Source organism: Ambystoma mexicanum, chromosome 3q (assembly GCF_040938575.1).
Source record: "Ambystoma mexicanum isolate Mex_15411 chromosome 3q, UKY_AmexF1_1, whole genome shotgun sequence".
In the NCBI taxonomy this organism is placed as follows: Eukaryota; Metazoa; Chordata; class Amphibia; order Caudata; family Ambystomatidae; genus Ambystoma; species Ambystoma mexicanum.
The window spans coordinates 340014443-340039614 of NC_090926.1; positions in this window are offsets into that span (position 1 = coordinate 340014443).

The window sequence follows — 25172 nt, forward strand, 5'->3', positions numbered from 1 at the left end:
TCTAGTAAAGGGATGGGATAGGGGGAGGGAGAAAGGGAGAGGTTCTGGAGGAGGGGCCCCGGGGGCGGGCAAGTGCTAAGGGGTTCCCAGGTGGGCTAGTGCCAGGGGAAGCCAAGGGTAGGGTAATAGTGCAAGGGGGACCAGCCTCGGAAGGATAGTCAGGGACAGGGAGCTTGAAGGCAAGTGCTGGTAGGAAGTGGTGAGAAGAGGAGATTGGAAGAAAGATGGCCTGACACCGGAGGACTCATAAAGGACACAGGCATCCAGTCGAAGCAGCAGGAGGAGACTAGCTGGGGAGGGGGAGAGAGAAGGAGGTTTAGAGACTCTCTGGCACTTCCCACCTAGGAAGCTTCTTGCAGAGCCTTGCAGGGCATGCTATGTGCTGGCTGGGTACCGGTTCTGGTGGAGGGTCCTCTGCATTCAGTATTTCACTAGGTTCCCTGGGAGATGTTTGTGGGAGGGATCTTGCTTGACACTTGGAGGTCCTGGCCTTCCTTCACTAGTGGAAGATGTATGGCAGACTGTACCTTCCGCCAGAGTCCAATTATGAGTTCTTCCTTCTGGCTCTGGTAAAGCCTTCAGATGATCTGCAAAAAGAGGGGCTTGTCCCTACCTTAAAGCCAAATGGACCACAGGCATTGGTGCAGACTAAGCCTACCTTAATGAACAAATCCTGGGTCCCCACAAACAATCTCCTGTATGCGTGAGGTCATAACCAGAGTGCTTTGCAACAGAAAAGGTACAGGGGTGAAAACATGTAACACCCATCATCCTGACTGTTGTGGATCAAAGGATCCCTCTAGTTAATGGTTATCTCTGTGGTTCCTGATTAAAGTGGCAGGTCTACCTGTTGCAAGACCAGACTTTTTGGCTCTGTCAAACCACATACTCATACCCTCTAACTGGGGTCCCCCTGGGGGATGACTACTGTAAACACATAGTCCCACACATGACATTTCAGTGTCAATCGATACTGAGGGTGGGAGCTGGCTTCATATTGACAAAATGTATATGAAAGGGTTTTGGGGTTTCCTGTCTCCTTTGTTAGCCTCTGCAGCCAGGCCCCATGTGGGCCTGTCTAGATTACACTGCGAATGGCATGCAAAGATGCCACCAGCTACAGGGCCCAAAAAAAGGACAGGGTGGATCCATGGAGCCTTTGTACGTTAATTAGGCTGGCCATGGCAGGGGAAGGCTTGGTCTTCCCCCTTCTGGAGATGCATCATGCACTCCTCCTGTCATATCCCAACTTAATATGACACGGGGGACTGCACCTGTAGGCTGTGTTCACCCAGAGTACACAGGTAATGCATATGTTCTACGGTGAGCATAGGAAAATGTGTGTGGATTAGCCTGTGAGAAAACTGAGGGTTTTCTCACTTCTCCCCCGTTTGGATCCTCTACGCAGGTGGTCAGGGAAAGGCCATCGCTTTGGATCCTGACCCTGGGGGTAGACGAGCGAGGAAAGATCACCTGGGCACAGGGTTCTTGGAGATTGAGATTGGGGGGCCTTTAGGTGAGAATGGTATCCCCCTTATTCTAATGACAACCAACGTAACCCTGCCCTGACCTTTATGGGTTATTGTAGGTCAGCTCCCCTTCGTTCCCGTGTGGGGACACCTGACAGTATTGAGACGTGGAAGAGACAGATGAGAGTAATGAACACCACACACCCTCACCCCTCTAGTACTGAGATGAGGAAGAAGCAACTGAGAGTAATGAACAGCACTTACTCTCACAACTTAGGTATTGGACGAAGAAGATGCCTGCAAGGTATGAAGGTCAGGCATGTCCTCTTAATCAGAGTTAGGCATAATTGAATAATAGAATACACCTGCAGCCTATTCAAGGACTACGGAGAATCCGTGATGTAGAGAGAGAGCGAAACCTCTGGAACATGGGTAGAGATCAGCAGGAATCTGGATGCAGCCGTGGTGGGACCCGAGGTGGAGACAGGATGGTGGCAAACATCCCTAAGCCCAAGGGAGCCTCCTGTATAAAGTGGGAGCAATCAGAGCTGCGGCGAGGCGAGATCAAAGAGGACACTGTTTCGGGCCTCACAGAGGTATTGAAGCTGCCTGTGTCAGCCGAGCTTCAGTCCAAATGCGATTGGGGCTCGTGTAACCCAAAGCAACATCCAGATCGAAGGAGGAAAGCAACAAGAGCTGATGGAGAAAGACGCCCAACGACCGGTGAGTCCTGGGGAAGTGACCCATCGACTGGGGTGCGCTGGACGGGCTGCGAAAGTAGTGAACAGCGCTGAGGGAATAAATGCTTGAATGAAAGAAAGGCAAGAGGTGTGAGGCATAGAAAATCTGCTAATATTGAATAACAAACTAAAAGAAGCAGTACATCTACCAAGATTGAATGAAGAATTGAAAGAAAGTAGCAAATCTGCTAATATTGAATCACGCATTGAGTGAAAATAGTAAACCAAGTCGAATTAAGGACTCTGACTGCAGAGTTGAAGTCAAGTATGAGAAACTGTCTCTTTTTGAAGAAACATTTGAAAAACTATTTGTTGAATATCGCACTGATAAAACCCCAAAATCATGTTTAAAGGACAGTAACCTATATACTTGGAGGAAGCTAAGTATGAAGGGGAAAAGGGTCACCAGAAGTGAAGTGTGAAAAGACCCTGAAATACACCAAGACATTGAAAGTATACAGAATGAGGAAGTCAAACTAAGGAACTTGAAACAAAGAGGCAAGACACTTAGGAGCCTATGTGTGAGCAGAACTAAGGGTTCCTGGTTGCGTGACCTGTGATGGGTGGATGGTGTGGTTTTACAAGTGCGCCAAGACAAGAGAACCAATACGTGTTGACAAGGAAACCTATTAATGTGTCAAAAGGAAAGCCACTATTGGTGCATTTAAAGCTTGGGGAAGGGAACCCTAGGATGTGAAGAACTTTTGGAGCTTATCTTAAAGACGGAGCCTCGAGATTCTTCCTTTTGTGACAACCGTTACATTGAACTTGGGGAAGGGATCCCTGAGACTTTCTGCAATGAAACTGTATTGAACTTGGGGAAGGGAATCCTGACATTTAAAAGGAACGGAACTGTATTAGCTTAAATCCAAGAGATGGTAACTTGAACACCGTGGCAAACTTGTTGATACCTAGGTAGGAGGAGCTGAAGAATAACCCTGAGCCGAAAATAGGTCAGAACTTTACTTTTGAAACACTGTTTAGTTAATGGTTGACGTCCTTACACATTGTTTTGTTTTAATTGTGAGGGCCGGCATAGGTTTTGGACACAGACAGGCTTTTAAGTTGAACTTACTTACACAGACTATCCTTTAATTAGGTAGGGACATCCCACCTTAGCATAGGGGAGCTAGGCTTTACACCATCCTGACATTTAAGTTAATAAAAGCATTTCTGTTACATGAAATCTGTTCTCTGTGCCTCTTTCCATGAGGCCAACATCACAAGCCCCAGACATTTTCTGGAGGGTGATCTACCATCATTCAATTTTTATTTAAAATTTCAAAAGAAGCCCAGGTGAGGGCACACCCACCATGCAGATGGTCAAATTCCTCACATGACCCCCAGCCTCAACTTGTGAACCACCACCCTACTGAGTGTCTGGTTTGTCATCAAGGTAAAAGCACCAGCTGAGACCATCTACATTTCCATGTTGGGAGCTTGAATTTTGCTGGATGTCCAAATCTAAGCAGTGTAGGGATATCGCCCAACGCAAAAGCTTAGGGTCTCCCCTTGCACGGCCATTAACCATCGAAGAGGCCGGTGGCATATTTGGCTAGATAAGTGTGATTGAAAGATGTAGTGATACAGCTTCTTTACTGGCCACATGACCCCTTCAGCCTCTTTTTCAACTATGGCCCTGATCCTTTCCCTTTTTGTCAATCGTCTGCTAATGTAGGCGACAGGTTGCTCTACCCCTTGAGAGTTCAGCTACGCTAACACTGCTTCAATCCCAAAATCAAAGGGGTCTGTCTGGATAAGGAACTCTTGGCCAAAGTCTGGCACTTTCAGAACTGGGACCCTGCACAATCTATCATTTAAATCCTAAATGCAGGTTTGATAGGGGGGGTCCAAGTTACCTTCTTTGGCGTTTTCTTGGATGTTACTTCATTCAGGGGCGTGGCAATGGTCCCATACCCCTTGATGAATGACCGGTAATACCCGGTGAGACGTAGAAATGATGTCACCTGCGTCTGTGGTGGGATGTCCCAATCCTTCACAGCCTGTACCTTTGCTTCGAGAGGTTGTTTCGTACCTTCACTTACCAGGTGGCCAAGATAAGTCACTGTGCCCTGCACTATCTGGCACTTCGTGGCCTTGATAGTTAGACCTGCATTGTGAATCAACTGAATCACTTGTTTTAGGTGGGATAAGTTGTGCTCTCAGGTATGTCTGAACACAGCAATGTTGTCTAAATAGGCGTCACTGAAGTTTTCCAGACCAGACAACACCTGGTTAACCATCCGCTGAAAAGTGGCAGAGGCATTCTTCAAACCAAAGGGCATCACAGTGAACTAATAATGTCCTTCTGGGGTTGAGAACGCTGACCTCTCTCTTGCTCCATCTGTCAACCCAACCTGCTGGTACCCTGCCGTGAGGTCAAAGGTGCTCATGTACTTGGCAGCGCCAAGCTTGTTAATGAGCTCATCTGCCAGAGGAATAAGGTGAGCATCTGTCTTGATGACAGAATTGAGCAGCCTGTAGTCCACAAAAAAGCAAACTTCTGTCTTCCCACCACTGGTCTTTTTAGGGACCAGTACCACTGTGCTAGCCAAGGGGCTATGGGATGACTCTATCACTCCTAGGGACAACATCTTGAAAACCTCTTCCTTGATGGTGTCCATGACCTTATCAGACATCTGGTGAATCCTACTCTTCACTGGCTTACTGTCTCCAGTGTCCACATCATGGATGCACCAATCTGTGCAACCTGGAGTCAGTGAAATCAGACCAGCATACTGTCCCAGTAAACAGCGACAGTCTGTTAGTTGCTGTTTTGACAGGTCCGTTGCAAGGTTGACACCTTCAATGGACTCATCTGTGGCTTCAGTGTGTAGGAGGTCTGGGAGGGGATCGGTCTCCTCAGTCTCTCCATCAGTCACTAATGCCATGACCAAGTCATCCAGATACAGTGGGGTTTAGCCGATCAATGTGAAAGACCCTGCACACCTGTTTAGGTCCTTTCACATCAATGAGATAATTCACCTCAGTGACTTTTTCCAGCACACGGTAATGCTCAGTCCACTTGCACTGAAGGGTACTGTCTTTGACAGGCTCCATAATCCACACCCACTGGCCTAGTGAATAGACTGTCACTGTGGCCTTCTGCTCATGCCAGTTCTTCTTCAGCTCCACACTAGCCTTTAGGTTTTTCGTCGACTGTTCCATTTGCTTTGTCAATCTAGACTGAAGACCAGGTACATAGTCCACCACATCTCGCTTAGGGGATGAGGGGTTGTCCCCCATCCCTTCTTCACTACACTGAGGGGACCTCATACAGGGTGTCCAAACAGAGGTTAAAAGGGGCTAAACCCTACTCCGTTCTGTGGCACCTCCCTGTAGGCGAACAGAAAGCATGGCAGGAGAATATCTAATTTTCTCATCAGCTGCTCTTCAAAGCAAACTATCATACCTTTAAGGGTCTTGTTGAACCGCTCAACAAGCCCATTTGTTTGTGGATCGAAGGATATAGAGTACCGGTAGGTGCCTAAACACTCCTCCCATATAGCCTTCATATTTGCTGATATGAAGTTTGATCCCCTGTCAAAAACGAGTTCCTTGGGGAATCCAACACAAGAGAATTTCCCAATCAGAACCTTTGCAACCACATGGGTTTTGATAATCCTCACAGGGACAGCCTCTGGGTACCTTGTGGTGTGGTCTACAACCACCAATATGTATCTGTTCCCTAAGCTGGTTTCAGGATCCAAAGGACCCACAATATCCATGCCTATTCTCTCGAAAGGCTGCCCAGCCATGGATAGTGGAATTAAGTGGCCCTTTGTGGCACCACCTTACTTGCCAGAAGCTTGACAAGTCGGGCAGGACCGGACAAATTCCTTAACTTTTATGCTAGACTGCAGCCAGTAACAGTGTGCAGATAACTGATCCAATGTTTTAGCCACTCCCAAGTGATCCGCCATAGGAATTTGATGAGCCAAATCCAAAAGGAACTTTCTGTGGCATTGGGACATCACCAACCTTCTGGTGCCCTCACCCTCTGAGTCTTTTGGATCATTGTACAGGAGTCCATTCTCCCAGTAAACTTTGAGCAGTTCAGGGGCCTCACCCTTAGCCTGCTCCTCTGCCTACTTCTGCAGGCCCGCCATAGTGGGACACTCTTTCTGCGCTTTAAAGAAGTCAGTCTGCTCTGGGCCCACAGCTGATTCAAACTCATGAAGCTTGGGCAAGCCCTTCAGATCTGCGCTCACCTGGTCCTTCACCTCAGGTTCCTGTGCTGTGCCAGGCAACTCTGAAGTCGCCTGCTACCAAAGTAGGGTCCTCAGTGGCTACTGGCCTCTCTGATGCAGGAATAGGCGACTCAGCAGTTTGTGGAACTGGACCAGGGGCTACTGGACAGGCCAGTCCCTCCAACAAATCCTCCGGAAGCACTCTAGGCCCTAAGGCTCTGAGAGTCTTCAATCTGGCATCCTCTTAGGCACTCGATCTCGTAGCAGCCGCACATATCTCAGGAAAAGGAAGATCATTATCCAACAGACATGGGACAGGGGATGGAGTCTTTCTCTGCTACACAGCGATTGGTCGTTTTACCTCACCAATTGAACTCTACTATCGCCAAGGGGGACTTACTCTTTCCGTCAAACCCACTGAAGCTACAATCAGGCCCATAAATATACTGGCCTGGCTGTACCCACTGCCGGCAGACAGCAGTGAGGCTAGCCATGGTATCTGGGACCGCAGGTGTTGTATCCATTGATATACACATAATACCCGGTACCGTTCCCACTCAGTGTAGCAAATCTGCATTCAGCCACTCCCCTGCTTAGAGGGAGGTCCTCCTCTAGGAGGCCCCCACACTAATGAAGGCCTCCCCCACAAGTCCAACATTCACTATGGCTTGCTGGGTTAAGCCCTTGGAAGCAGGAACCCCTTTCCTATGGCCCAGTTCCTTACACATGAAACAATCTTTGGGTGGGGAGAACATAAGTGTTTTAGTGCTAGGGGTGCCTGTGCTCTTCTTTTCAGTGTGTACTGCTGAACAAAAATGTTGGGATTTCCCTTCATTCTTTTGGCGACCTGACTTCGAATAGTAGTGGGTTGGACCTTTGTCCTTCCCATCCTTGCTAACTTTTTTTGTCTGTAGATTTTTCTTCCAATTTGGGTGTGCTTGCCTGAGCCTTTTTCTGGGCTTGAGTACTCAAAAACCTGTTGTCAGCCTTTGCAAGCTCCCTAGGGTATGTGATAGCCTTGTCCACAAGATGCTGGTGTAGGTCAACCTCACAGTTCTTCAATACATGCTCACACACAATCAAATTGTACATCTCTTTAAATGTGTCAACTGGTACCAGCTACCCACTCGCTCAGATATTTAAACGACAAGTTTGTCAACGCTTCAAATGTCTGCCCACTTTTTTTCTGAGCTCTCTGGAGCTCTTGAGATACTGTTCTGGGGTTTTACAGAACTTCCTGAGGAGGGCTGCCTTCATGCTCCCATAAACAGGCCTTTCCTCAGGAGTTAACTGAAAAATTGCATCAGTCCCTGGTGTCGGTAAGCGACTCATCAGGGTTGCACCCCACAGTACCTTGTCCACCTCCTGTAGCTGAAAAGCAAGCACGAGCGCTTGAAACCAGTAAAACATATCCTTCCCCACTGTGTAAGCCTGCACAAAGTCTTTGGGGATGTGGTGCCGGGGCTTATCCCGGGCACCCTGGTTTGAGTCACTACCACTGCTTTCGCAAGAGGTGGATCTGTTGTCCTCCTTCTTCTCTTCGAGTGCCAGTTTGTACAGCTCTGTGGTGACCTTATCCTGCCATTTCTGTTCCTCTTGCACTAGTCTCCTCTCCTCCAGCAGGAGCTTTCAAGCCTCTACCTCGTTAACATCTGTAACAATTACCGGGCCACTTAGAGACTGGGCCAAGACCTGGGACCAGCAGGATGCCTAACTAGCCCCTGATCTCCCTGACACTCTGCAGTGTTGAGAAACCATGCTTGCCCATCGGAGGGATGGTCTGCTCATGCTGTCTTTCTCGTCATCTTCCACTACTCTTCCCGGAAGGTTATCTTAATTTGTGTACACAGGGCCTAGCCAGTCCCCTGCGGTCTTCTCCCCAGCCACCTTCGCTTCTACTCAAGCTTGGCGGCTGGTCAGCAACTCAGGTTTATTAACCTCGGTGCTATGAGGAAGTCCCCTCTCTTGACATAGGACGCGCAGGACATCCTTGGTCATGCCTTTCACAGACTCTATGTCAAGGTCCATGATTATTAGAAATACCTAGCAGTGTTCTAAATGTTGAATGCAACAGTACTTTTATCGTTGGGTGACTATGCTGTGCGCAAGGCTCCAACTACATCTGACCGGCTGCCACCAATGTGATGAATCAACTTCCGGGGAACCAGTGGTCCAGGGGTGAATATCGGTGTCTAAACCATCAATCAGTCCCACACCTCTAGTACACTGAACAGATTGGAAAAACAAGTAAATTATAAACTTCCTTGTCCAATTTTGGTAATGTGGATGGAACGGCAGCCTTATCTCTGAAAGGTTGTGGATCGTTGGTTAGTTGCAACACAGTGAAAATTATTACTCATTGATAAAAGGGACTGTCCAGTCATGGTTCTATAAAAATAACTACTTTATTAATGATCAAAACAGACAGTTTTAGCAACACTATGAAATACAACCCACCCTGTAAAGGAATGCCGAGGATAGACATTTTCAAAGAAGGAAAAGGGCTGCACTCTGGATACTGACAGGAGGGTAGTCGGTATGGTAAATAATCACAACAGTTCAAGGATACTTGGCTTCAGCATGAAGGGAGCAATGGGTCTTAACATGTCTCTAGGGGTCTTTGGAGAAGGACCAGAGGGAAAGAACCAAAATATACCATGTGCTGTAGGTGTGCTTGGTACTTGACAGGGTCAGTTTCAGGGCGCTTTGCAGCTGCTGTGACAGAGTTCAAGATGGGAGACAGCTGCGGGTATCAGGCGCCAAACAGTTTGGTGAGTGAAGCTGGATGGACAGCTGCAGGCTGGCCTGCACAGCAGTTTGGGGTCAGGAATCATTGGCTCAGTGCTGCCCGGCAGTACTGAAGCACTGGTTGAGGTGTATCAGAAGTCTTTAAGCAACAGCGGCATAACAACTGTCAGTGTTGCAGTCGGTTGCAGCTCAAGGGACTTGACTGGCTCGAAAATGTCCTTTAAGGCGGATGGCCCAAAGCTGCAGAGTGTGTTTCAGGCAGGAGCCTTGTCTGGGTTTCGGGTTCAGAGACTCTCTGGCACTTCCCACCTAAGACGCTTGCTGCAGAGCTTAGCTGGGCATGATGTGTGCTGGCTTGGTGCAGGTTCTGGAGCTTCTGGAGGGTCCTCTGGATTTGGTATCGCCCTCTGTTCCCTGGGAGATGTTTAAGGGAGGGATCTTGCTTCCCTCTTGGAGGTCCTGGCCTTCTTTTACTGGCGGAAGATGCAAGGTAGATGGTAATTTCTTCAGCCAAGGTCCAATGATGAGTTCTTCCTTTTGCTTTTGGTGAAGCCGTTGGATGATCTGCCAAAAGAGGGGCTGGCCCTCTTTTAAAGTCAAATGGACCTCAGGGATTGGTGTAGGCTAAGGCTACCTTAATGAACCAATCATGGGTCCCCACCACCAATATCCTGTATGCATGAGGTCATAACCAGAGTGCTTTGCAACAGAAGAGGTAAAGGGGTGAAAACATGCAATACTACGTCCCACCCATCTTCCAGTCTATTGTGTATCAAAGGATCCCTCTGGTTAATGGAGCTCCTTGTGGTTCCTGATTAAAGCAGCAGGTATCCTTTGAAGCTGTGACGAGACCAGACTTTCTGGCTACGTCAACTACATACTCGTCCTTCTGAATGGGGTCCCTCTGCGGGGATGACTACTGTAAACAAGCAGTTCCAATCATGACATTTCACTGTCAGTCGTTACTGAGGGCTTGGAGCTGGTTCAAGTTCACAAAGTGCATATGAAAGAGTGCTGGGTGTTGCTGTCTCCTTTGTTAGCCTCTGCAGCCAGGTCCCATGTGGGTCTGTCTGAATTACTCTTTGAATGGTATACACAGCTGCCACCAGTTGCACGGCCCAACAAAAGGACATGCTGAATCTATAGAGCCTTTATTAGTTAATTAGGCTGGCCATGGCAGGGTGAAGCTTTGTCCCTCCCACTTCTACAAATGTATTGTGTACTCCTCTTGCTTATCCCAACTAAATATTACAGATGGGACTGCGCCTGTAGGCTCTGTCCACCCAGAGTACACGGGTCTATGCGTATGATGTTCGATGAGCATAGGCAAATGTATGCGGAGTAGCCCCACACTTTTTCCAGAGGTTGATCTATCATTATTCAATTTCATTTAAAACATTTTATAAAACCCAGGCGAGGGCACACCCACTGTGCGAATGGTCGAATTCCTCACAGTGAGCCCACAGAATCACCTGATTTAAATCAGGGGTGGTGGGGGGCAGGGCAGACAGAAGGTGACTGCTGGTAAAGCGCTAGAGACAATCTCAGGTGATTGACTACACGCCGCACAATGCGTTAATAAATATCCACAAAGAAACCTGCGTGCTATATGTTTGCTGTTGAATGTACTTTAGCTAATGATAAAGTTGGCAAATGTGATTATAAATGATTTCAGTATTCCGCTGAACATACTTAAGCAAGTAGTGAGATTCGCAAGTCGGGTTATGATTCTCAATTCAACAGCACAACTGTATTTTTGCGGTTATTTCATGCGCGTATGACGCGTGCAGTGATGTTTTGATGTAAAGACAAGTTGCGTGAAATGTCATCCAGTAAATGAATGGTGTGGGTGAGAAACTTTCCTGTCGGAATAAGCACAAAGAATTGGTGGACTTCATACATTCACATAGATGCGGAGTTGAGAGCTCAACAACATTATTCTGGGCAAGCAAAAACTTTGCACATCCCTAATGACTATGTGGAAAGTGTACACTGTCACAAGAGAGTTACTGCAAGCATTGGAAGAGGTGGGTGCACATTTTGGTGCCACCTGCGCCCTACATGCGGGCTGGAGATGTATAGTCCATGAGCTGGTAACATCTTCAGGCCAAAACGTTGGTTCTAAAATGCGCACACAGACATTTCTCACTCGATTACTGAAGTGTTTATCTCCGAAATGTAGAGGTAACTCATGCAAATGGCGCTATCCTTGCAGCCTCTTTGCACGTTCGCGTCAAGGTGGCCGCAGTGCCGTACGCAGAGGCATGTCCTCTGATGCAAGTGGTGAGCGAAGGGTCGAGGATCCTGAGAGGCGCTGTGGCAGCAGTGTTATGTTCAATCTGGACACATGCTATGTGTGCCTCAATGCCACATTCATATTCCCGCGCCCTCTCTCTAATACCCCCTCAAGGGAGAGGGAGAAAGGAAGGAAGGAAGGAAGGAAGGAAGGAAGGAAGGAAGGAAGGAAGGAAGGAAGGAAGGAAGGAAGGAAGGAAGGAAGGAAGGAAGGAAGGAAGGAAGGAAGGAAGGAAGGAAGGAAGGAAGGAAGGAAGGAAGGAAGGAAGGAAGGAAGGAAGGAAGGAAGGAAGGAAGGAAGGAAGGAAGGAAGGAAGGAAGGAAGGAAGGAAGGAAGGAAGGAAGGAAGGAAGGAAGGAAGGAAGGAAGGAAGGAAGGAAGGAAGGAAGGAAGGAAGGAAGGAAGGAAGGAAGGAAGGAAGGAAGGAAGGGAGGGAGGGAGGGAGGGAGGGAGGGAGGGAGGGAGGGAGGGAGGGAGGGAGGGAGGGAGGGAGGGAGGGAGGGAGGGAGGGAGGGAGGGAGGGAGGGAGGGAGGGAGGGAGGGAGGAAGGAAGGAAGGAAGGAAGGAAGGAAGGAAGGGAAGGAGGGAGGTAGGGAGGAAGTGAGTGAGTGACAGTTGCAAAGTAAGAGTGAATTTGGAGCTGCAGAGGTCAGTGGTCTCAGTGCAGGGAGGACGTTAGGTTGTTATGCCTTGTAAGGTCTTTTTTAATGCTTTGCTATAACTTCGAATGCTTCGTTGTGGCTGCCTTGCCTTGTTCATGCCATGGTATTCCATGCTATGAATGGCTGTATACAGGGACATTATTAGGAGCTGGGAAATGTTGCCAGGCACATCCTCAAAGGTTATTCTCCGTTGCTTATGGATATGAATGCGTACATGTGTTTACACGCCCCAAGGGGGAGCCCGTCGTTTCTATGCCCTTGGTGATATAACAATGGAGAAGGCATACACTAATTCTCTTTTTTACTCTATCCACGTCTAGCCTATTTCAATGAGTTGTTCTTAGTTATGGATGCCTAGATCAGTACTACATGAATCATTGCTAGATTGAGATCAACAAAGAGTCATTTTAAGCCACTATAACATTTTATACAATTGGCTGCCATACTATAACTTTTAATACAATTAGGGTGCACCCCCAAGTGGACCCCAAGTGGCTGTTTGGCTGTGTTGTGCTGGGCTGTGCATGGACGTCGTCTGCAAGAGGAAGCCTGCGAGAAGTAGAAACTCAGCGTTCCAACTTGCACAGGAATTCTGAGTCGTCTCTGCCTCTTAGCAGGTCCCGCCCCCTTTTGCCCAGCAGCCCTACATTTGCCACTATCCTCGCACCCACATGCGCCCCCCCCCCAAGCGGACCCCAAGTGGCTGTTTGGCTGTTCAGGTGGTCGGGATGGGGCAGGGCGTATTGATAATTCAACCATATCTTAGTAAGCAGGTGAAAGTACAGTTCTTTTGAACAGTTTGTGGGTTTTTGGTATTATAAACGAATCGTTTGAAAGCTTGGCTTTATTTAATCTGCACTTTCTGTCTCCCATGCACAAGCGTTTCTTTTTCCTTAATTAATGTTTAACAACCTGTATTAGCAATTGGTCCTATCAAAGAGTCAATTGCGGTACCACTCAACTTGCTACTTTTAGTTTGTGTGGCCTTAGCTGTAAGGTTCATAAACTTGCATTGGCAAAATGCCAACTAAGAAAAATGAAATACCTGCTATAAGGAAGGAGCCGGGAGCTGACTTTTTTGCCGCAGTAAACACACGTAGAGCTAGCTTGGCGCGCGCGCTGTGGCGTTGCCCCTGCCCTCACCCGAGGACAACGAGGAGGAAGTCTTGCAGTGCGCCCAGGCTTGCTCGAATGTGTTAAAGACGTCCTAATGTATATCCATTTCCATTAACAGTGGATGCTTCTCAACCACTCTTTATGGATGACTTTTCTATTGAGAAACCCAATGCTGGTTTAGTGTCAAATATAGTGAGTTCTGCTGGATGTAATGGGCTCTCTGACTCATTTATCGATACGCCAGACATTTTTACAATTGATCTATATTTTTTTTATTTTTTTTTATTTTTATTTTGGTTGGTTAAATTAAATTAACCTTTCAAAACAATGTTTCACATACATGATTCACTAAAATACATAATTTTCATTTTCAGTCATCATTAGTTAAAATATGCACATAAGAATTTCAGTATTTTCATAATTCTTAGAAGGAAGAGACATAATTACATAAGGGCAAATCACATTATTTACATTGCAATTTATATTATTTACATAGTTCAAGGGAAGAACCTGAGTTCCATTCATCAGTGATTACATTCATAGAGGTAGTGATTAACTAACTCAGACTTCAACAAACCACACACCAAAAGAATTCAGTTTGGAATATCACTAATCTCTCTATTACAATGAATCAACATCAGAGACTGATTAAGGAGTCATCTGCATGCAATATTGATTTTAGAAACTGCATAGTAGCTATTCTTATTGAAATTTTGGGTGTGGCAAACAATTCATACCATAATTCGTTGTCAGAGCGAGATATACAATGTAACCGAGTTAGTTTGTGGAGAATTGTTTCTCTTTGCTTTTTTAGAGCAACACATACAATCAGTATGTGTTTAAGAGTCTCTTCCATTCCAGCAAATTTACAGAATCGGCATCGTGCAGCTTCTGCTTTGATTAAACCTCTTCTCAATAGAATTTGATTCGTTGGCCATAAATTCAAGTGGAATCTTAGAATTTCATTTCTCAATGTGGCTGAAGGACATTTCAATAAATAATCAGCTGTTTGTCGGAATTTTGTATGACCAAACAGTGCTCTATCAAAGTCTTTTAGTTCTAGACATTTTTGTTGAGTGCAGTGCCAGTCAAATTGATACAGCTTCAGTTTTGCCCTATTCGGATTATTGAGTAGCAAATCTAATGATATGTTTGCTTCGCTCAGGTTATCAAGAACACTAGTTCTCCAGTTCATTGGAAACAGATGTTGGGAGCGAAATAAATAGTCTGCCAATGGTGTTAGTACATTGTTTGCCGTTAGGCCTAAAAGACATTTTTTCAAAGGAGGCTGCATCTTTTCCAGGCTGCTTGAATGTGTATTGAAAGGGTGCCCAATTCAAAATGCAGAAGGGCATTTGGGGTTGAATTAGGAAGGTTAAGTGTTTTTTTTCCAGAACTGGGCTTCCATTCTATCCCAATACCCTCGTTTTTGAGGAGTCCAAGTTTCAGCCCCATAGGTGTTGATGGGAATTACCTTTTGTAGATAAAATGTTAGAACATGGGAACAAGAAAACTTACCAAACTTGGCTAAAAGTATTTTGGCCTGTGAAATTAAAGATGTAAGTTTCCTATTTATACTGCTTTGTTGTGGCTTGTTCGTGGCTGAATTGCTAAACATAGTACCAAGATATTTGTATTCATTGACTGACACTAATTTTTGATTTAACAAAACCCATTCATTGTGTTTCCGATGTTTCGAGTTAGTATTTCTCAATTCCATAACTTGAGTTTTTTCCAAATTAAGTGTTAGGTTGTTCTTGGCAACAAAGGATTCCAGCTGATTAAGTAGCGACTGAAGTCCAGTGGGCGTTTGCGAGATTAAGACCAGGTCATCCGCATAGAGAAGCCATGCGATTATTTGCTTGCCGAGCTTGGGTGCATCATTAATTACCTTCAGAAATTCTGTGCCTAAGTCAAAAATGAACAAATTAAATAGGGTTGATGCAAGAATGCAGCCTTGTTTGAGGCAGCGTTTAGTATGGATAACTTCGGATAACAACCCATTCAAGTTCAGTTTGACTTGCATTGTGGTGTTAGAATGTAGTAACTTTATTATCGAGACGAGAGATGATGGGCACCCAAAGCTCGATAATTTGTTAAATAGTAGCTGTCGGTCAACAGAGTCAAATGCGACTCGAAAGTCGACAAAGGCCAAGTAGAGAGGTCGCTGTTTTGTTGCATAGGCTGCTTTAATAGCATTAAGTGTAGTTATGTTAATAGCAGTACCAAGGCCCGCTACGAAACCCGTCTGGAAGGGGTCGCGTTGGTTTTCATTAAAGGACCAAATGTTAAGATCTCTCAGGATAATTCTGGTAAAGATTTTGCCAGGTGCGTCAAGAAGCGATATAGGGCGATAGCTGGCTGGGTTCATGCGATCCCCTTTCTTATAAATGGGGACTATCACAGCTTTACACCAAGATGGAGGAATGCTTTGCTTTACCTGAATAGAGAGGAATACAGTATATAAGATACTGGCCCACAGATTCGGATTCTGTTTTAGGATATAATTTGACAGGCTATCTGGGCCTGGGGCTCTAGATGAGCTTGCTCTATTGATGTAGAACAATATATCATCCCGATCGAATTTAAGAGCAAACGGGGAGTCAGTCAACCTCAATGGCTCTTGATCTCAGTAATTTTGTGGGAGATCATACATATTCGTAAAGTAATCAACCCAACATTTCTAGGATACACCGTTAATTTGAGATGATAATTGTGAACACGTTGTGCCTGAGTTAATTAGCTTCCAGATTTGAGAGGTATTTTTTGTCTGTGCCACCTGAAGCCAATGCTCACTATCTTTTTGATACATCTTTGCTTTATACGCCCTTATCCAGTTTTTGTAATCAGTCTTTATTTTACGCAAGGTCGAGTCACGATATTTCGGCAAAAGAAGCAAAGATTGTCTTTTCTGTTTCCGAAATAAGGACTTTCTATGTCTGATTGATTGGTCAAATACATGAGTAGGACGGGTGCTATTAGATATTTTGCCATAGGATGTGCTAGGAGAGGCAAATAGATGCATTTTATCATGGTATTCTAGAGGAATAAATGCTTCCTCTAAGAGGAGACGATGATCATTAACTAGTTCTTTGCCCAATGCTTCTAAGGCAGGATTTGTCCAGTGTAATCTATTCAGCTGAGAATTGTCACTCATATTGTTTAGCTGTTGTTGACATACCTGTACTTTGCCCTGACCATGGACCATGAATTCAATCGTTAACATCAGATAATCACTATCTGAGGAAGGCAGAATAATAAATTTGGAGATCTGATTGAATAGCGTTCTATCTACATAGACATAGTCAATGATTGCTTTCTGTTGTCCACTTGACCAAGTATGGGAAGGTGGGATATCAGTTTTAAGAGCACCATTCAGCATTAACAGACCCCACGTTTCCACAAAGGAGGACCACTGAGAGACCCGTTCCGAGTTTCCTTTTCGGATGACAGTAGAAGATGAATATTCAGATCTCCAGCCAAAATAATATGTGCGATGTTAGAGGTGGCAACAATGTTTTCCATAATTGTATTAAGATCCTTTAAAAAAATGGAGGTTAGAATAGCCATGGGATTCCAATAGAGATTAATAATTGCAATTTTTGTGTTCTGAATCAAAATTATAGACCATTGCATATAGGAATTCGGAGAGGGACAATCAGTTACATTGGTTATAGTGGAAATGTCAGAAATTGTTGCTAGACCAGACATTGGTCTACCTTTCTGGCCTTTAATCGCAGGGACCAGATGAATGTGATGGTTGTCCCAGGATGGCGAAACCATTAACCAAGTCTCTTGTAGAAGCACTACATCAAAGTTTGTTAATATACAGTTAGAGTTGTTCAATAAGTGCTTGTGTCCTCTAATATTCCAACTCAGAATTCTGATTTTATGTGTAAGGGGACATGACTCATTAAATGCTAGTTATGCATTTTTACAACAACAGCAGTTACTGGATTTTGTTGCAGATGTTGTGCTTTCTTTTGGGAAAGTTGCAGGGATTGGTCCCACAGCTTCCATTCTTTCTGATTGTTGTATGTCCTCAATTAGGGGACTTTCACCATTGGTAGGAATTAATTTGAATCCAAGTTCAAAGAGTGCCGATCTCGCAGACCATATGATGTTAAAAATTACACGAGATCTAATACAGAGACAAGAAACAGTTGAGCCATTTTCATCAGGAAGTTCGACCCGGTCAATATCTACTGAGGCTAGATCCTCCAACATTGGGATATCAGAGAATATTTCCATGATACTCCTTCTATTCATAGTATATGTTGGAAAGGATCCTCCTCGACAACTAAGGAATATTGAATGTAGTTGTGGGGGCTTTTCGTTCCTACTGCCCGAAATCATTGAGGTCACTTTCTTTATGCGTGGTACTTCTTGAGTAGAGTTCGCTTTCTCAATCGCTGCTGGAAGCTGAAATGAGACATTTTTGGAATTTGGCCTCTGATCTATAATTAATGAGGAGTCATGATTAGGGCCACAAGTGGATGATTTCATGGCGGACTTAAGTGTTTTCTGTTCTAAGTTTAGGGCCACTAAACAGTCCCTTATCGAGGATAGAATATCATTTTGCATGTTTGTCTGTAATACCGGTACAGTCGGTGTAACAGAAAGATTCTTTATATCTGTGACAGTCTCTTTATTTCGAGACGGCCAAGTGATTGGATTATCAGTAGCTTCAGAACTCTGCGTTGGAATTTTAGGAATGACAGGGGTGGATTTCGTCAACGGATGTAACATAACCGGATTTGGCTGGAATTGACGCATGTAATCATCCACGGCCTTCCTAAGTTCTACATGATTAGGTAGAGGATCGGAATGACCTGAATTATTTTTAGAGAAAATCTTAGCTGATGCTATTGACTGCACCTCAACGGGTGAATCCTCGCACTCATTTTCACATTATTCCACCACCTGTACCAATTCATCCAGTGGGGAGTGATTTAGGTCTATCTGCAAGCCACTCATCCTGTCATTTGTAGATCTTTTCTTTTCTTGTACCAGATTAGTGTATTTTTTAGTTATAGCATTAGATGCCAATCTTGATCCACTCACTGGCTTTGATAGTGATTTGATGAACTGTTTAGTTTGGCCAGTTGATAATGACCTTGTAGATTTTTGATTTTTTGTTTTTTTTACATTTGTGGTAAATTCAGATTGTTGTTCAAAAATCATATATGCTTCTTTATGTATCTGTACACTCTCCGCTATAGGAGGTGCCTTAGGAGAGGAGGTCATAGGTAATTCATCTGTAGGTGTCAGAGGCAACAAGGGCACTACAACCGGCAACTCCACTGGAGTCTCACAAATGATGCCCTCTATGAATGGAACAGCAGCTTTCAGAGATAGTGTAGTTTTATTGGTTGAACACGACTGCATTGAGAGCCCAGCTGATCAATAACCAGTTTTAGTGTGGTATCTGATTAAATGATGTCAGAGCAACTTTTTCATCAAACACCTGCCTCTGGGCCAAAGAATCAGCAATCAATTTTTGCAAAGTAGCACTGTGTTTAAGATTATCAGCAATAGAGTTTACTTTGGGATCAAGAACTTCGAATAATTTTGCAAGAGATGTTATAGCAATATTCATCACTTCTAGCGTTATTATTGGGGATTTTTTCACGAGCGACCCTCTGGTTATAACAGAGTTGACTCGATATGGTCTTCTTGGATTCGGAGGAATAAATGAAATGGAAGTTTCAGTTTCAGATGTGCTTTCATTCCGAAATAAAACAGGAGATTTAGAAAGATCATGATTATCTTTTTTGGCCGGGAAACAAGAGTTTGATGACTGAAGATCAATGATAGCATCATCAACATTGATGACACTTTTAGACTTATTTAATGAGTTCACAATATTGCCTGTACGAGCATTTTGTAAAATCATGGTATCTGATAGAGAGATATTACATGGTTGTTCATAGCCTTTGTTGCTGGCGTTTGGGTCCAATGTTGTTGGGCAGCTCATTAAGGGTTGTTTGGTAACCAAACATTCTTGATTATCAGAAAGTGGTTGAGCTTCTACATTAGAGACGCTTAAATTCGCTAATTTAGGCATTTTCGCCATCAAACGACTAACATGTAATGCTCTAAACCCATAGTTTCGAATATCACCAGCCGGTGTATTAGAGCGGGTGCGCTTCTTCCCAGCTCGTTTGTCCGATTGAGGGCCCTTTGAAAAAGGGCAAGCTGTCTTCGGAGTTGGGAGAGGACTGTCTTTATGTAAGGAGTCGCATAACGCACGTAATCGTGAAGGAGAAGGCATGTCTGTGCGTAAATTATAGATTTTACCTCTTTTGTCAGTCATAATTGGCAACAATATGTTAGTGAAAATATATTTGGTAAATTATAAATATAGGCGTTTGTCCTGTTAATCATGTATCCTACACCAGATTGATCAAAGCAACGGTTTGAAGCGCCTCCTCGCTGTATCATAAACAAATGTTAAGATTGTCGGAATTGAAACAATATTATGCCTCCTATCGCAGCAATTGTATGTATATTGGCCTACGCCAAGTTGTCTAAAACATCATATGCGAATAAACTCCGCGGCAAGGTCTTGACCTTAGAGAAAGTAATGTAAGTCGCCATCTTGGATTAAGCCGCCATTTTAGGTTCTCTTGTAAAGTCACTCTGAACATCAAAATGGAGGCCGAATGACATTCTGAGTAAGATTCTGGCCGTTGTGACCTCCGCACACACGGATAATTAATATGCCTGCAGGCCACTTGTCGGGGTCGCAAACTGAGACCTTGTCCTATTGCTGACCTATGTGTAAATGTACAACTATATCAGTGAAACTAATCAAAATGCATAAATTATAGGATTGACCTGGCTAGGAAGCCTTAGGCCCGATCTCTAGAATGGTTAACCCGCGAGGGGGTTGGCCAAGGGCTGGACAAATAATATAAAAGACCCAAGTATTCCAATGTACGGTCTCTCTTAGTAATGCATCGAACCTTCGTTGAAGTTCGTTACGTTACTCTGAGAGCCGAATAGCTATACGTTTGTCAATTGACTTTGGTAACTGTTGTAGCTTTTAAATAAAGCACTTGTATGTTCTTTGTAACCTGTGTTGGTGTGTTTCTTTTGGGCTTCCCGGCCTCATATTATTTTTATGTTTTCACAGTTGGCGCTCGAATAGGGACCCTCAAGATTGATGCCGGATCATTGAAGGTTGACGCAGACTATCGAACCGGGATCGGACGGTGTGATACTGTGGGCCCGACCGAACGAGACGTGATACCTCGGCAGCGCTGCATAATCTGATCCTCGGACGATAGTCGTGTGGTCTGACACGGCATCTTGATGAGGGTCCATTTTTGAGGCGGGCAGATTTGTCGAAACCACCAAACACAAGGTAAAATTCGTTAGGTAAGTTCTTTGGTCAACCGTATGGTCCTCCTTAGGTTTGGTCAGGTGCAGTCGTGACCCCGCTCTTAATTTAACCCTGACAATTTGAATTTGGCGTATTAGATCTGCAGACACAATTATTGACCAGGTAACACCAATTTTTTGTGAAATGCCTGGGAAATTGTCTAGCTGTTTTAGGGCTCTGTTCCGCAGCGATCGAAAATCTTTGGAATTCAGCTGCCCGGCACCACAGGAGGGGTCGCCGGCATGTACTATGTACTGTAAGTTTGGCATTGGAAGTATAGTATTTAATGATATTTGGCACAGACAAACGAGACATGCCTCCGAATTTCAGTGGCCAATCAATGGTAGTTTTGAGATCCCCCGTATCAAATACCTAGAATCGGTCTTGCTAAAAAAGAAGGCCAGACCTGCAGCCTTTGATGTTCTGCAGAATTGGAAAAAAGAAGCATTGCAGCAGCTTAAAAGTAGGGATAAACATGCACGCCGTCATAAAACAAATGCCGAAAAGGCGTTGTTATATGATAAGGAAAAACATTCAGTCAGTTAAAAATATGGATAGGGCTTTTTCACTCGGAATCCAGAAAATGTATCCCTCTAAAGATTTCCATGTTTCTGAAGAATTTATTGAAAAATTGTTAAACGAACGTAGGCCTGGTGCCTCTGCGCCACCTCCGTATGATCCTCTCCCGGGTGCTCTGCCCATTCCTGCTGTTGTTCCGGCTGTTATTCCTGTTCCCCCTGTACAACCTATTGTTCCTATTCCTCTAGTTGTTGTTCCTCCACCTATTGTAACACCCCTTTCTTTTGCGCCGATAGTTGCACCTTTATTGAATTTGCCTGCACCTCCGCTCCTGAGTGGTTCCGTATTGACTGAAGTTGATCAGGGTGCGGGGTCAAAGATTGTCACTCGTAATACTGTTTCTGCAGACAAGAAACGGGACATTTTATTTAGTTAGGACTGCCCGAAGCAGGGTTTGGAACCTTCACCTATTCCCGTTAATCAGAAAGGTCCCTATGTTGAATTGTTAGTGGGGAATAGGAAACACCAGTTTTTGATAGACACTGGAGCACAGAAGTGCTCCATTGATCATTCCCGGGTTCCAAACATTCCACTGTCAGGGCAAACAAATGTTTCTGTAGGGTTTTCTGGTATACCAATTGTTTGTCCGGTTTCTTCACCGGTGTCTGTCTCTTTGGGTCCCTTTACGGACCATTGTCCCTTCCTTCTGACTTCGAACTGTGGAGAGAATTTGCTGGGGTTAAATCAGTTGAAGAAACTGAATGCAGTAATTCATTGTTCCTCTGATGGAGTACGACTGACGGTTTCACCACAGCAACTTCCCAATTCTCAGTTTCTGATTCGACCATTGCCTCCTGAGTTTAGCGTTGTTCCAGAATGTTTATGGGCAGTTGACGACAATGATGTCGGGGTACTAGAGATTGAGCCCGTAAAAATAGTTTTGAAACATGGAGTTAAATTACCAGGCATTCCGCAGTATAAAATATCAGTTGAGGGCGAGCGTGCTTTGAAGTGCATTGTCTCCGATTTTCTGCATCGAGGGGTGATTGAGGAGATTGCAGGTAGTTTATGTAACAGCCCGATTTTGCCTGTATACAAGAAAGGTGACAATGCAATCCCATACCGGTTCATAATTGATCTTCGTGCTATTAACAAAGTTGTCGCCCCACAATTTCCAATTGTGCCTGACGTAACAACGATACTAACAATGATCCCTGCTACGGCTACGCACTTTAGTGTTGTGGATTTAAAAAATGCTTTCTTTAGCATTCCTATACACAAGGAGAGTAGATATTTGTTCGCGTTCACCTTGGGAGGACGCTCATTTACATTTACTCGGGCACCTCAAGGGTATACTGAAAGTCCAAGCATTTATAGTAGAACTTTGAAAGAGCAGCTCGACACCCTTGAATTGCCACCTACTTGTACACTGCTTCAGTATGTCGATGATTTGCTTTTGGCTGCAGATTCTGAAAGTGCTTGTAAGGAAGGCACTGTACTGTTGCTTGTTCATCTAGCTAAAAATGGTCATAAAGCTTCGCTCAAAAAATTTCAATATTGTTGTTAGGAGGTCGCCTATTTAGGCTACCTCCTGTCAAAGGAGGGGAGAAGGTTGACACCTGAAAGAATAAAACACATTTCTGGCATGTCTGTTCCAAATACACAGAAGGAAGTCAGAGCCTTAATAGGTATGGCTTCTTACTGTAAGTTGTGGATCCCGAACTTTTCACTAGTGATAAAACCGATGTTGGCTTTGACAAAGAAGGGCATTTCTCTGCCACTGCCATGGAAATCGGAACATCAACGATCATTTGAGCTTCTCAAAACCGCGTTATGCTCTGCACCGGTTCTGGGTACTCCAAATTATGACAAGGCCTTTGTGTTGTTTGTGCATGAATGTGATGGATGTGCTTTGGTTGTGTTAACGCAGGAACACGAAGGGAAGAATAGGCCGTGTGGCTACTACTCCTCCGCCCTTGATCCTGTCGCATGCGCTTTGCCAAGATGTTTGTGAGCTGTCGCTGCTGCTGCCGCGTCTGTAAAACAGAGTGAGGGAATGGTCCTAGGCCATGATTTAATTTTGATGGTACCTCACTCTGTAGATGTCCTATTGAATAAAACCCAAACGCAACACCTCACCTCTGCACGGCTAACAAGGTATGAATTAATTCTGTTTGCCCCTCACATTCAAATTAAGAGGTGTTGTGTTCTTAATCCGGCTGAACTTCTACCTCTCCCGCAAAATACTGTTTGCGGTGACGAAAAATTACATGACTGCCTGTATACCACTGAACAAGAAACAAAGGGCAGGATAGATCTTATAGATACTCCTTTGGACAATGCAGAAGGGGAACTGTTTTGTGATGGCTCCTGCTTCGAACTTCCAGATGGCACATCTACTGCTGCTTACGCAGTTACTACGTTGAGTACGGTTGTTGAAACTAAGAGAATTCCGCATAACTCCGCGCAGGCCGCAGAGATTATAGCGTTGACCCGAGCTTGTGAACTCTCCGAAGGGCGTATAGTAAATGTATATACTGATAGCCAGTACGCCTTTGGGATGGCTCACAACTTTGGGAGGCTCTGGTCGGAAAGAGGGTTCCTAACCTCACATGGGACCAAGATCCAGCATGGTCCCCTGATAGTGCAATTGCTCTCGGCACTCTCACTCCCTAGGCAGTTAGCGATCATGAAATGTGCAGCACATCGTAAGGTCATAGATGATGTGGGAAAAGGGAACGCTTTTGCTGACCAGATAGCCAGGCAAACGGCTACAGACCTTAGCGCAGACATGTATGCTCTAAGGGAAACAAAAGATGCCTATGTAATGGATGAGGGCATTGGGTCTGTGCGAGATATTCAAACTGATGCCACATTAGAAGAGTCTAAAAGGTGGGGGCGAAGGAATGGGGAAACTGGATGATGATGGGCATTGTGTGGATACATCTGAAGGAAAATGGTTGCTCCCTGATTCATATGCGCTGGCAATGGTTACGATGGCACACGGTCCTACGCATGTGTGTGCTCAACAGATCACGAAGATGCTAGAACAAGTCTGGGTGAATGACAAAATTTTGAAGACTGCACAGCGACATGTTCAGAATTGTATGATTTGCTTACAGCACAATATAGGGAAGGGGACAGTAACTCCAAGGGGTAGCTTTGGGCCCCCTTCTGTTCCCTTTGAGGTCATCCACTTTGATTTTATTGAGATGGAACTGTGTAACAATCTAAAGTATGTTCTTGTGATTATTTGTGCTTTTAGTAAATGGGTCGAGGCTTTCCCTGTTAAAGATGCTACTGCCATGACCACTGCAAAGACTATGGTAAAAGAATTCTTTCCACGATTTGGGCTTCCAAGGGTAATTTGGTCGGACAATGGTCCCCATTTCGTTGCAGCAGTAATTTTGCAGATATGCACAGCGTTACATATTGAAAAACGATTTCACTCAGCTAGACATCCTCAAAGTGCTGGGTTGGTAGAGAGACATAACGGTATCTTAAAGAATAAGCTTGCAAAAACATGTGCCGACACCAAATTGAAATGGCCAGATGCCTTACCTATTGTATTATTAGCCATGCGTACCACACCTCAAACTAAGACCGGGCTTTCTCCATTTGAGGTAGTGATGGGGAGACCTGCTAACATTTGGGGTCTTCCGAAGCCTAATGCCCTGAGGGAGGTGGAAAATGTATTGCTTGTAGACTATTGCAACCAGTTGACTAAAAACCTGTATTTCATTTATCATCAGGTTCAATCGGCTTTACCTCTACGGTTCACGGGCCCAGGACACAATATTCAGCCTGGAAACTGGGTCCTAGTGAAGGCCTATGAAAGGTCTTCCTGTCTCGCTCCTCGCTGGAGGGGACCCTACCAGGTGCTGTTGGTCACTCGGGCAGCAGTGCCGGTGGCTGGGAAAAAAAACTGGATCCACGCGACGCATGTCAAGAAACTTCCTCACCCGACGCCACACGTTACAGAAGAAGCAGAACCCCTTGCTGATGCTACAATCTCTGATCTTGGAGTAGCAAACAGCACTGTGAGT